Raw genomic sequence first — 14,545 nt, forward strand, 5'->3', positions numbered from 1 at the left:
ATTTATTTCTTACTAGGAAAATAACTTGCTCCTGTTGGGGTCTGGTTGTTTTTTGCTGCAAATGCAGTACCTGGTCTGCAATTGTTGCTGACATGAGGCATATATGTGGCAAAGAAGGTAAAGATTCATACACTATCCCTGAGGATACTGCACATATTCTTTGGAAAAAAAAAATATATATATATTATGTTTCTTGATACAAAGTGAATTAAGTGAATGAAGCAAACAGATTCTCACCTTCTCAATAAGAAATGTACCACTACAAACCCAATGCTTCTTTTCAGAAATTTGACTCTAAACAAGTTACCTTAAAATTGTAATTCCTTACCAACTTTAAGTTTTCTTTTTTTTTCAAGTTTCAATTTTTTGAGCCTTTAAAATATCTGTAAAATGTCTGGGGTTATGCTCCCAAATTCTTATCAATTTTTGGCCCAGGGAACAGACTGATTTAAAGCTCAAAATATTTCAAATCTGTTGCTACTGTGCTCATAAATATCATTAAGATGTTTTTAGAATCCAGTGGAAATGGAATAAGAGGCTGGGGGGCAGTGCAGAAGCAAAGAATGTTTGATAAATTGATAGAAATTAAAGAGGAGGTAATGTACTCTTTCTAATGGGTATTTTTTTCTAATTGTGTTTCCAAGTAATCATAGCTTTTCATATTTTAAAGACCACATGAGAGTTATTCAAAGGAAGGTAAAAACTGTCCCAGACTTGGAGGTTGTGCTCTTTCCAAAGTTTCCTTACTAACAGGGTTACACATTCCTGTCTCAATGGCTGTATAGCCTCCAATGATCTTCTGAGAACATCTAGATCTGTGCAATCCAATATGGCAGCCACCCTCCCCACTTGGCTGCTGAGTACTTGAAATGAAGCTTGTCCAAACTGAGATGTGCTGTAAATATAAACTACCTATCCATTTTCCAAGACTTAGCATAAAAAATATAAAATATCCCATCAATAATTTTTATATTATTTTCATATTAAAATAATAATAGTTTAGATATACTGGCTTTAATAACATTATTAAAATTATTTTAACCTTTTCATTTTTTAAAAAAGTGGCTGCTTTTAAAATCACCCAAGTATTTTATGTTCAAGTTTTATTGGAGAGTGCTATTATAGTGAATATCTGGATTACCCATTTTGTTTTGAAATAATATTCTACTTACTGAATATTTGCTATATCCTTAAGCTAAACATTTTGCCTGTATTAAGTTACTTAATTTAATTATCTTCACTTTACAGATGAGGATATTGAGCTTACAGAGGGCAGATAACTTGCTCAGGCCCCATCTCTAGGGAGTAGAAGAGATGGATTCAAACCCATCAAACTGCCTGAATGCAAAGCCCATTCTCTCAGCCTAGGTGAGGCCTGTGAGTCATTCTCCTTAGGCACAAAATTTAAAGGGCACCAAAAAACTCAGTAATTAAGATGTGTAACATTTGAATAAAAATTTTTTTAAAAAATCAAATTACTGGATTACAAAATCCATAATGAACCAAGTATCAAAATTTTAAATAAAGACAGAATTTGATTCTGCATTTGCGTGAGGTGGCCTCTCTCCCCCTTGCTGAATGACTGCTCACTTCCCTGTGACATTGTCAGTTTTTGGAGAGTGGGGTCCAAACCTCACATTTTGTCACTGCGCCTGATACTGCCCAGGCTTTGGTATAGTACTAAGCACATGGAAGCTATTAGTAAATATACATATAGCAAGAAGACAAAAAGGTAAGCATACCACAATGTTTAAAGACGTTTTCTCTGTGAAGTGGGATCAGGGTAATTTCCACTTCACTTCATATATATATATGTATATGAGAAACTTACAATTAAAAACAAACATAAAATTTTGCCTGATAATCTCTGGACTCCATTCAAAACTATAGAGCAAGCACACCTCCCTGAGAAAGGTACTTAATGATAAAAGAATAATCTTACACAAGAAATTAAAAGGCTTTCATAGCCAAGTCAACAAATCAAATATACTGCTGGGAAATCCCAACCTGCCCATTTCATTCCCGTTGTTCATTATGTGACTCACAGGGTGGATCTTTTAAAACAGGCCCTTTACAAACACCTGTTGTATGGTGTGGACCTGTAATAAAGTCTAAAGGAAGCCAATCATTCCTCTATATTAGAGGTTCTCAACTGAGGCAGGGAGTGGGAGGCAAAGAGAATCTCTTGTGAAACTTTCAAATTCTTCTTCTCTGCCCCCAACTCTCACAGTCTTCCACATCTTTCTATTTCCCTTCACAGCCAAGCTGCTTGAAAATAATAACCAATCCGACTCCACTTCCTTTCCCCCCTTTCCCTGTTCAACTCACTCCCATCTGAAACTCACCTCTCTCTTTACTGGAACTGCTTTGTCATGGTTTGCATTGACCTTTTTGTTGTCAAATCTAATGGACAGTCCACAGCCTGCATCTTTCCTGACCCCTTAGCTATTTTTCCCCTGCTTGTCCCCACTACCATACCACCCCTCTATGTCTAATGTTCCTCCTAACCTTCAACTTGTAAATCTTTATTCACCTTTTAGAAACTTTGACCCCTACTATGGGTTTGGTATTGCCCCTCCAGGATCCATCCACTTCCCTAAGTTCAAATCATTCTGTTAACAGTATCAATTTGTAGCATCAAACATTGGTATCTGAGCTGATAATCAGTTGGACCTAACTAATTCAGCTGTCATAGAATATTCTACTAAAATCATCTGGGTTCTTTGTTCTCCCAATTCGATCTTGTCTACCTCTTATTTACCATTACATCCTCAGCACCTGGAGGAGAACCTGGCACATATTAGTATGTATCAGTATGATTTGGGCTGGAGATGATAGGAACTCCAACTCAAAATGACCTAAACAAAAAAGAAATGGAATCTATCCTACAATCCTACAACTGGAGGTCCAGCATAAAGTATACCAGTGGCTCCATGATGCCAACAACAACTAAAGTTCTTCCTGTCTCACCACTTAGTTATCCTTGGGGTCATCTTGATCCTAAGGTAGATGCCATTTATGACATAACGTGGCTACCAGTGGGAAGAAATAGAAACTGCATGTTTCCTTATTCAGGGATTCCTGTCCTTTTACATCTCTGTACCTCTAGTTAACAGTGGATAGGCAACAACAATAATTTGCCTAATCATTTTATTTGCAGGAGTTGGGAGGGAGGAACACCAATTTAGAGTACTTTACTCAGAGGTGAAAAATTCTTAGAATAGATAACATATAAAGCCAATCAGATTTCACATATATAATATGATTACAGAGACCATACTTACCCAGTGTGTGTGTGTGTATATATATATATATAACTTTGAGATTTCCCAGGTCTGAATTTTCTCTCCATTCCTTAAAGTCAAGCCCTTTCAGGAGTTTTCAACCTTTACTCCAAGAAAAGTACTTTACCTTGCAAATTCCATCCTGCTTTTCCACTCCCGAATTCCTGGGACTAACCACCCCCTTGATTTCTGAGGAATCAAAGTTTTTTTCTGTGCCAGTCTCTAAGTCTTGCCCTCAATCTCAGGAAAAAAATAAATAAATAACTTCAGAAGCACCCTGAAACTCTTATTTTTGAATGGGTGGTCCTGCTAAACACCTTCAATTTTTTCCCATTGATTCAAATCGCCCAAACTCCAAATACCAAGCCAAAAGCCATTGAATGAAAGCTAGTTTCCCTTTCTTTGTGGTGCAACTGTCTGGACGTTTCCTACTTTGGCTGTCACCCTTCCTCTTGCTCTGTTTCAAATCTATGTTTTCCTTTCCCTAGGCTTATCTGCTATTTTTAGTCCAATGCCTGTCCTTTGGATCTGTCAGTCCCGTTTATCCCAGATTAAACCCTCAGCATTTTCTCAGCGCTTTGCTTGAGTGCTGCCCTGCCTGGTTCTGCTTTTAACTGCCCAGGGCTGTCAGTTTTCAGGGCATCATATCCCTTCAGTTGCCCCTAGTTTGGATACTTTCACTTTTCCTTGTGCCCATTCTCCTCTTTTATGTTTAAGTTTCTTCTTTTAGTCCCTACTTATCAGTACTAGGCAGGCTAGAAACTAATTTCCCCATTTATCACCTATTACAGAACAGCTTACACAAGCAGGCATTTGCATTTCCATGATGTGACACCCTTGGCTCTCCCAGTGAAGAGGGACAGGCTCAGCTCAGGTTGGCCAAGCTGGTTCACTTACAGGGGCCTGGTCTCTGTTGGGCTGAACTTGAGTTTCACATATGTGTCTAAGTGAAGATCTGGCTCACTCCATAGACGCCCATATCTGAGCTGATAATCAGCTGAATCTAACTAATTCAGGCTTGCCTGACTTATAGTATCTGCAGAGACTCTTCACATATAAAGGTGGGACAGTAATAACATCAATAATTAAGAAAAAACAACACAAAAATTTAGTTCAGGGTGTGCAAATTTTTTCTGTAAAGAATTAGATAGTACAAGGCCAGGCGTGGTGGCTCATATCTGTAATCCTAGTATTCTGGGAGGCCGAGGCGGGAGAATTGCTTGAGGTCAGGAGTTCTAGAACAGCCATAACAAGAGCAAGACCTCATCTCTACTAAATAGATAGATAGATAGATAGATAAATTATCTGGGCAACTGAAAATATAAAAAATTAGCCAGGCATGATGGCATGCCCCTGTAGTCCAAGGTACTCCAGAGACTGAGGCAGCAGGATGGCTTGAGCCCAGGAGTTTGAGGTTGCTGTGAGCTAGACTGACATCATGGTACTCTAGCCCTGGTGACAGAGTGAGCCTCTGTCTAAAAAAAATAAAAAAGAGAAAGAGTTAGATAGATAATACTGTAAGTCCTCACTTGACATTATTGATAGGCTCTTGGAAACTGACTTTAAGTTAAGCAATGTATAAGGAAAACAATTTTACCATAGGCTGATAGATAAAAGCAAGAGTTAAGTTTCTACTGCATTATTTCTGGTAACAAAAACATAACCAAACTTCTAAATAAAGACCCAAAACACTTCTAATATTAAACATTGAAATGAAATACATGTGAGTGATACATACATTTAATAGAGATTAATAAAAACAAGTAAGATAATTATTTACCTAATTTTCCGTGAGTCAGTGAATGATGGCAGTTGTAGTGGTGGTAGGTTAAATCAAGGAATAAGTGTTTATAAAGTGAAAACTGTAAGGAGCACCTCCCTCTGTCACGCAGTTCAAAAACAAACAATAACCACTAGGGTGGGCTCACTGAATACTTTTGTATTGCATGGTTTATTGTTATGCTTTTGCATAATTATTGTTTACTTTGTGAATTTTTAAATTTACAATAAGTTGTATTCATTCATTTTCCATCCTGCTTATTCCAGTTCAAGGTCACGGGTGGCTGGAGACTATCCCGGCAGCTCAGGATGCTGGGGTGGGAACCGATTCTGGACAGGGTGCCATCCTGTCACAGAATGCACTCACACCGACTCCCACGCTCACTCAGACCACTGAGACACGGCAGTTCACCTAACATGCATACCTTTGGGATGGGGAAGGACACTGCAGTACCTGGAGAAAACCCAAGCAGATATGGGCAGGATGTGCAAGCTGTAAGTATCTGTGGCTTTGTAGGCCCTAGTTCTCTGTGGCAACTATCCAGCTCTGCCTTTTCATAGTGTCAAAGCAGCTGTAGTTGGTGTGGCTATGCTTCAGTAAAATTTTGTTTACAAAAGCATATGGTGGGCCAGATTTGGCCCTTGGTAAGTAACTGTCAGCCCCTGATTTAGATGACCAGTGTAGAGGTGACCAAAGTTCTTACCTAAATGTCCCCCTAGGTGGTACATGATGTATACCAGGAGGATAAGAAGGTATGAGGCCTGCTTGCTGAAAGAGCAGTTTATCTGATGGCAAATAATGTTGCCACCCAACTGGGTTATACTGCCCCCTGCACAGAGAAGAGCCAGTACACTGAGCCAGTGGAGAAAGAGTTTAATTCTGCAGAGTGCTAAACGGGGAAAAGGGAGAAATTTCTCAAATCTGCCTCCCTGAGAATTTGGGAGACAGGGTTTTTAAAGATAATTTGGTGGGCGAAAGATTAGGCAATTGGGTTTGCTAATTGGCTAGGTTCAAGGCAAAATCATAGGAGTGTAGAAATCATCTTCTTGTGCTGAGTCAGTTTCTGGGTTGGGGTGGCAATTCCCCACAGTCGGCCAACTCACTGGAAGATATCTCAGAAACTATCTTTAGGTTTTGAAAACGTGATGTTATCTATGGAGAAAGTTAAAAATCGGCTATGTGACTCCAGAGTAGTAATTATAGAGAAGCAAACAAGGGGGCAGTGGCTGATTGTTGTCGATATTTTTAGCTAGGCCTGTGCCTTCACAGAGTTTTAGGCCCTGACCACAGTTCTCGCCTTGCACCCCTTTATTGATTTGTACAGGGCAGTTTCAATCTCTCCCTGGGATTTTACCCAACCTCATTCCTGAGGTGTGGGCAAAGGAGAAAGGAAAGGGCAAACTACCAATCTGGCATCTTACTGCTGACAAGGGGTGTAGTTGGGGTACAGCCCAGAGTAAGAAAAACAAAACTGTTTTGCAGTCACCTGCAGATATTCATGGGTACTGGGTTTTAGACCTAAGGTTTGTATAATGAGAACACTAGTGGCCTCATTTGCAGCCTTAGCACAGTATTTAAGTGAACAGTGGACCATAAGATAGACAATAAGCCCTAAAATAAGGAGTGAGAGTCCAAACTTTAAGAGTCCCTATAGAACTGATCTGAGATTTGGGGGAATTTAAGTGAATATTCCCAAAAAGAAATCAGGTATTCAGGGTCACTGGTAGAGCCTTGTTGTAGCCACACAGCTTGTTGGGAGCAGTTTTTTTATTTGGGTTTTAACTTTTCCTGAGGTATTTATAAAGACGTAGCAGGTAGTGTTTAGTACTGCACAGACTCCCTCTTGTTTAGCCAACAGGAAATCTAGTGCTGCCTGATTATCTAAGCCTACCCAAGCTAGTGAGTTGAGGGACCTTTTGTTGAGCTCTGAGGCTTTTTGTAGTTTCTTCTGCAATCAGTTCTACACTTGCAGACAGGTTTCTAATCATGTCTGTTTCGGCATATACTCCATAACTAGGGACTAATGCTCCCAGCGGGTTTGGCTACCAGGTGTCCTGGTATCCTCCTGGAAACCCTATTTTAAATTTATGGGGTAAGGGGTGGAGACTATCATTGTCAGGGAGGGTAGTAAAAGGAGTTATGAAATGACCTAGCAGGCAAGAGCCTCCTAGGTGCAAGCTGTCTATCAACAGTGGGCCTTCCGCAGTGATGGAGGGTCAGACTCAATGCATAGACAAATGTATATCCCGGAAGCGTGCATGTAATGTCTCTGAGGGTATATTCATTTATGGATTCATTTGTAGGGAGTTTAACCAGCACAGAATCAAACCAAGGGTCATAATATTCATAAGTTTTTCAAAGTCTATCTACATGGTGTCTTACACGTTTGCATAAAGCCGACTCCTCTTTAACCTGACCCCCTGTCCCATCCTGGTTACATCTCTTGGTCTGATAAGCTAGGGATCAAGGTGGCTGTGGACCACTGTTTTCTCTCTATCTAGAGGAGTTGGGACAAGTCAAAACATGGGGTAGGGGTATCGTGATGGGTGACCAATCAAACTTGAAAACTGGTTAAGGACAGAGGAAGATCTAAGTGGGTGGTCATGTCAGGGATGTCTAAAAAGTAACAGCGGTCACAGATTGCAGATGTTTGTCTTGGTTGGATTTGGGGAGATGCTGGCAAATCCAACAATTAGACAGATTTCCCCCGTTGTAATACTTTGGGATAGTTTAACTACTGTGCTGTGATGCCATTCTAGGCCATGTGACCAAGGAAGGAGGGATATAAGTGCAGCTAAAGTCACAGCACCAAAAGGTGGCATTCTCGATGAGTCTGAGTGTTAGGGGTGTCTAAACAAAGGTAAGGAGGGAACCGTTCTGGCATGGCATAGAGTGTCCCAGATACAGATAATCCCAGTAATAATGATGATTAGGGCAGTCATAAAATAATGGTATGAATTACACGTCTAGTAAAGGTGGGGTTGGGTATCCCACCTTTTCGCATAAAGCAACAACAATGGAAAAGATCAAAAGGCACTACTTACCTAGAACTTTTCTTGAAGAGGTATTTAAGGTCTGTCAGGTGCTCATTTGTCCACCCGTGGGAGCTCAATTTATCTCCTTGGTTTTTCTTGCAGGGCCAGGAGTCAGGCGAGGCTGACTTCACTCGACTGTGGTGAATCCAAGGTTTGACTCCTGTGAGCTTGACAGAGGAGTGTGTCACCAGCAAGACTTCTCAGGGCCCCTTCCACTGGGGCTTCAGTTGGTCATCAGGATGCTGATTTCTACAGGTCTTAAGCGGTACCCAGTCTCCAGGCGGGATGCGATGTAATGGAACACCCACTGTGAACTGCAATCTGCTAGAAGCAAACCCATGCATAGCATTTAGAGTCAGACCTATGGATTGTATGTATCTAATGATTTCTAGCTCTTTAATGAGTAAGCTGTTGGGGTCCCTTAGTCTAGAGCTGGAGCACAGGAAGAGTCTCCCATATAGAATTCTCAAAGGGCTCATCTTGAGCCTGCTTCTAGGGGCCACTCTTATTCTAAGTAGGGCAATTAGCAACGCCTTATCCCAGGTCAAACTAGTTTCTTGGCAAATCTTAGATAAGGTCTCTTTTATCGTATGATTCATCTTTTCAGCCTTTCCAGTAGACTGTAATCTCCAGGTTATGTGTAGATTCTAAGCTATACTGAAGGCTTGGGAAACATCCTGTCTAATCTGGGCCACAAAGCCTGCACCATTGCCACTCTGGATGGAAACTGGTACTCCAAAGCTAGGAATAATCTCTTTTATTAAGGCCTTAACCACTTCAGAAGCTTTTTCTCTCAGGCAAGGAAAGGCCTCAACCCAGCCCTAGAAGGTACCCACAAAAACGAGTAAATATTTGAAATTTCTTGCTACTCTAGGCATCTTAGAAAAAACCAGTTTGCCTGTCCTCTGTTGGCCCTTTACCCCTGGCCTGGACTCCTTGTGCTGAAGGGGGAGGGATATTTTGGAGGTCATTCTGAGCACACAGGAGATATTTTCTTATAACCTCCTGAACAGCTTTTTCATATGTGGGCCAATGATATATTTCTGGATCCATTGTAGGGCGACATCCCTGCCATAATGGGTAGAGGCATGAATATGCTTGACAATGTCATTCATGAGATATCTGGGTACCAGAACTGTTCCTACCTCATATTCGCCCATCCTGAGTCGGGGTTGAACCCCTAATCAAGGTATCTTTTCAGGTCTTTTTCCAAGTATATGGGAGATTCAGGACCAAGATTTATGTCAGGCAGCAAAAGCATAATTAAAGGCTTAGGAGTCTTTTTCCTTGTTGCTTCCTTTATGGCCCGATCTGCCTGATGACTGCCCCTTGCCACCAGGCTGTCTGTCCATTGATGACTAAGGTAATGCACTACAGCCACTTCCTTGGGGGCTACAATGGCATCTAGCAAGGCTAGCATGTTTTTTTTTAAAGCATGTTTTATTTCTTTAGAAGTTCCCTTTCTTTCTAGATGGTCCCATGAGCATGAACAACAGGAAAAGCATACCTGGAGTCCATATAAATGGTCATTCATTTGCTTTTACCTAGTTGGAGTGCCCTGATGAGGGCTATGAGCTCAGCCTTCTTTGCCGAGGTTCCAGGGGGAGTGCTTCAGCCTCTAATATCTATTGATGGGTAACCACTGCATACCCAGCTCTCTGTAGTCCCTGATCCATAAAACTGCTTCCATTGGTAAACATCTCTAGGTCTGGATTTTCTAGGTGTGTGTCAGTTAGATCTGGCTGGCTAAAATAAATTTGTTCAATTATTTATAAACAGTCATGCACAGGTTCAGGTGGCATTTGAGGAAGTAAGCTGCAGGTTTTAAAGTAGAGGCCACTCTCAGTGTTACATTTGGATTATCCAAAAGGATGGCCTGCTATCTGCCAAGCCTCCCAGAGGTCAGCCAATATCCTCTTTTCTGTTCCAGTAAGGGGAGCACACAGTGGGGGTGTGCACAGTGGTGGGCTCCCCTAATGTAAACTTCTCTGCCTCTTGAAGCAGGTCGTAAGTGGAAGCAACAGCCTGAAGGCAAGAAGACCATCCCTTTGTGACAGTGTCCAATTGCTTTGAGAAATAAACAATGGGTCTCTTAATATTTCTTAGGTCCTGAATTAGTACTCCTAGAGTCATTCCTTGCCTCTCATGCATGAAAAGATCAAAAGATTTCCTTATATCTGGGATCCCCAATGCTGGGGCAGTCAACAGTTTTTCCTTTATGTTTAAGAAAGCCCTTTTGGCAGTCCCCAGTCCACTCTAAGTGTTCATTATTTCCTCCCCTTAAGGCATCATATAGAGGCTTAGTGATAAGTCCAAAGTTAGGAATCCAGATGCAACAGAAACTGGCCATGCCTAAGGAGCCCCCCAGCTGTCACTGAGTGGTAGGTCTGGCTACTCTGGCAAGGGCCTCCCTCTGATCAGGGAGCAGGAGCAGGTTTCTCTGTCCTTGGGAGAGCTCGAACTCAAAGTATTTCACTGAAGGCTGTGACATCTGAGCCTTTTTCTTGGACACCATGTACCCTCACTCAGGAAGTTTAGAGTTCGTATAGTGTTCTGGTCAGATGCCTCCATTATGGTGCTAACAACCAATCCTGGGCCCCATTATTCCTGGGCCCCGTCATTCCTGGTCCCCATACTCACTATCTTCAGCCTCAAGCTTCCTGGCTAGCTTGGGCATTTGGTGAATGGGAAGGGGATTCTTCCCCGCATGAGTCTTTTTAAGGCATGGGCAATCTCTTTTCCAGTAACCCTTCTTGCTTGCAGTAGGCACATTGATTGCTACCTACAGTGGGGGGAGGGGGGTGTCCCAGGGATGGGGGGTTCTATCTTGGATGGAGCACCTGAGTGGAGGTCCACACCATGGTCCTGGAGTTCTTTGAGTCAAAGCAGCACCAGAAGGGTGGCCTGTTGTTTTATCTTTTGTTGCTCTCTTTTCTCCACCATCTCTTTCTTCTCAATCCATGAACACCTTAGAAGCCATTTTCTACCAACTGGGACATAGACATGCCCAGAGCTCTATCCAATTTTTGTAACTTTTCCTGAATGTTAGGAGCACTTTGGCTGATGAAAATCATTTTTACCATTTTAGAATTCAACGTCTTCATACTGCCTGTATGCTTCAAAAATATATTCCAAGAATTCCATTAGTTTTCTGCCTAACCTCCTGAACTTCATTAAGACTCCTCTGTTTCAGGACTCCCTTGCAGAGACCAACTAAGATGTAACCTCGATAATGCTCAAGCTTAGGTCTGTCCCCATTGTTCACATTCCACCCCGGTTCCAGGTGGGCACTGTGACCTGAGCAGCCGTCCTTGCTGGGTTACTGGGAGAGTCGGTGTGCATGAGCTGCGCTTCTTCCCTGGCCCTTCCTAGAACCATCTTCTGTTTCTCTGAGGTCAGTAAACTGTTGAGCAGACTATGAACATCTACCCAAATGGGGTTGTGAGTTGCAAATATTGAGGAAAACAAGTTTTCCATTTTCCCTGGGTCATCCCGATATATAGGCATGTTGTTTTTCCAATTAAACAAGTCAGGGGTGGAAAACGGAGAGTGGACCCAGAAAAATCCCATGGCTGACTGTGACAGAGTCAATTCCCCCTGGGGGTATCTGCCAAAGAGGGAATTGTCCTCCTGGAGCTATGGTGGTGCCCTGACTGAATCAGTTCCCTGTTGGGTATGAGACCATTCCTGTTGCTCCTGGCTCCTGGCCCTGTGGAGATGGGGACCCCGGCTCAAGTATTGGTGGCACAGCTCCAGCCCCTCCACAAGGGGGAGAGGGGGAGATAATGGCACACTTAACTGAATAATCAAGGTGTTACCATCCTTTTTTCAGGATTCAGGCAGCACAGTTTTTTCTCATCATTAGCCTGCTGGATCATAACTTTACACCCTTTCTGCATTCGCTTATTTTGCTAGAGTAACATAAAACAGTGTACATACAGAATCTCACCCCATTCTTTCTTTCTTCTGTAGAATAAATCTAACTGCAGAATTGTATTATAGTTCAGGGATCCATTCCCTGGCCATTGTTCTCCTGTTCCCAGTGAGTAATGGGGTCAAGCAGTGTTGCAAAGAAAAACTAACTGCTTTCAGGTTAATGGGGGAAATCGAATGGATTCCCAGTGGGCTACCTTCTGGTATTGTGGATGGCCTGGTTGCCCATTTTTGTTACAAGTTTATCTATAGTTCACAAAAGGGAGTCTCCAATAATTTGTGGAGATACCCGATCTGTTGAATTGGACCTAAATTAAACTTTCAATTTTCACAGCCTGATAGAATGCCCAAATGTCAAAGAAAAAAATCATACAATAGGCACAAATACAGCCCCACAAGATGGCATCGAGGTGCTCCCTTCCGGCTGAGTAACGCCACGAGATAACCTTCCCAAAGTCAATCATATGTTCCCACTGTGATATACAGAGTCCTGTGATTCTTTTATAGAAACCCCTGCACTGTCCAGAAGTTGTATACCTGCAATAAAGCAAAAGGAAGGCATAGGTTCTGTCTCTTTGGAGAACCCTAATCAAGTACAACATTCATATAACTTTAAAAGTGAAAATGTGCGATTTAAAGGGCTACAGACTTTGTTAAGTCAGGCTTTGGGGAATGCATTTTTGGCTCTTCTCTGCTATTAGGGGAGTTTTGGTGGGAAAGTTTGAGAACCACTGACTTAAAGGCATTGTCTAACTAATTATGACGTGAGAATGCCAATGTGGTCCTACGAAACCACAGTGCCTCCATTTCTCCAGAGATGTTTGACACGTGGCTGTTGCTGATCCCATTGCATTATTTTGAGGCTAGTATGCTTTGCACCCTTGATATTTCACAGTTGGCCCTGCCTGATAGCCACTGGGACTCTCAAATTTTCTCTGTAGTTTCTCAGAAGAATCCAATCATTTCAGTACATAGTCTTGAAATTCTCTGCTGTTGCTTTGCAGAAGGTGCTGCAATTGTTACATCTTTCCTGGCTCATCTCAGATCTGAACATTATAATTCCATATGCAGAGCCTCTTGCTTATCTTGTGCCCCAGTTTCAGCCACTATCAATGCTGTTCCATCTCTTTGGCCATCTGCCTCTGTCAGGCAGGCCTTCAAATGTCTTGCTACTCAGACTGCAGACCAGCAGCATAAGCATCACCTGGGAGCTTGTTAGAAATGCAGAATCCCAGACTCCACCCCAGACCTACTGGGTTAAAATTTGCATTTAGACAAGATCTTCAGGTGATTCCCGCACACAATAAATTGTGTGAAGAACTGCCTGAAGTCACCCTCCTCATGGCCACAGTGATCTCACTGGTCATCTGCTTTGTTTCTGGTTACATTGGAAGCACCATTCAGTTTTCACATGCTGTGATTGTTAATTTCACCTGTCAACTTAGTTAGGCTACCATGCACAACAGTCTGGTCAAACACTAGTGTAAATATTGCTGTGAAGGTATTTTGTAGATGTGATTAGCATCTACAACCAGTTGCCTTTAAGTTGTGAAAGTTGTCAGAATCAAAATGGAGTCACTTGTGTTAAAAATAAAAGACAAAATAATAGCTTGACAAATAGAGCCACGGAAGGTTATGTAGGGAGGGTTCTCATGTATAAATGACCGATAAGAATTGTAACAAAAGACTGCAAAAACCACCACCTTGCACAAGAAAATACTTTTGTGAGGGTATCTGCTCAGCAACTGCCTGTCCAATCTCAGACTGGCACCACCCATGTCATTGAGTCCTGTAGCCAACGGTATTTATGTCAAAACAATTATACAATCCTCCTCATTTTTCCTTTACTTCCCTAAATATGCACACAGTTTACCATGGCCTGTGTATTCCCATGCAATGCCCTATCCCCAAGTAAATACTCCTTTTATTGAATCTCTATTTGTTATTTAGGTTGACATATATAGTATCTAGAAGCAGGACCTGAAGTAAGATCAGTTTTGGAAGGAATTAGTGATTCTTGGAACTGGCATGCAGTACTCACTTTGAGCCCTTTGAGCTCTCCCATTCTACAGCTCGCCTTTTCTGACCTGGTGAGTCTTCTGTCGGGCCAAACCTCTGTCTTTTTGGTTGAAGTTTTTTGCCTTTATTTGGGATTTGGTTTCATTATAAGGCTGCCTTAAATAAAGTACCTTGCAACCCTCTCAGGACTATGGAAGAATTTTTTTTTGACAAGCCCTTTATGATATAAACACAAGTATCTTTTTAGCTTGAGTACTCTTTCTACAAAATTTACATTCTACCTCTGTAGCATATCTTTTCTGGTGAATTCACTTTGGTTCTACATACCTAGTTTAATATTTTCTTTGATCTGTACACCTGGGTTAAAATTTTTGTTAACACTCTGATTTGGGTTTCATTTTTGTTTAGTTAAACACTTCTGTAAGTGGTTTGTCTCTTCTTTTCCCTTGCTTGTTTCTTAAAATCCTCTGAGAGTAAAAATAAACAACCTAAAT

The 14,545-nt window shown here is 41.8% G+C and overlaps 1 long non-coding RNA gene across 1 annotated transcript in view; it reads left to right on the forward strand.

The window, feature by feature from the left end:
* LOC105876546 (uncharacterized) overlaps positions 1-9,584 on the forward strand; it is a 33,965-nt gene extending 24,381 nt beyond the window's left edge. The window contains exons 2-3 of the long non-coding RNA XR_001156538.2: positions 5,331-5,558; positions 8,202-9,584. This is a non-coding gene — a long non-coding RNA (uncharacterized LOC105876546). The remainder of the gene's footprint in view (positions 1-5,330; positions 5,559-8,201) is intronic.
* The last annotated feature ends 4,961 nt before the right edge of the window (positions 9,585-14,545 follow it).

Source organism: Microcebus murinus, chromosome 7 (assembly GCF_040939455.1).
Source record: "Microcebus murinus isolate Inina chromosome 7, M.murinus_Inina_mat1.0, whole genome shotgun sequence".
NCBI lineage: Eukaryota > Metazoa > Chordata > Mammalia > Primates > Cheirogaleidae > Microcebus > Microcebus murinus.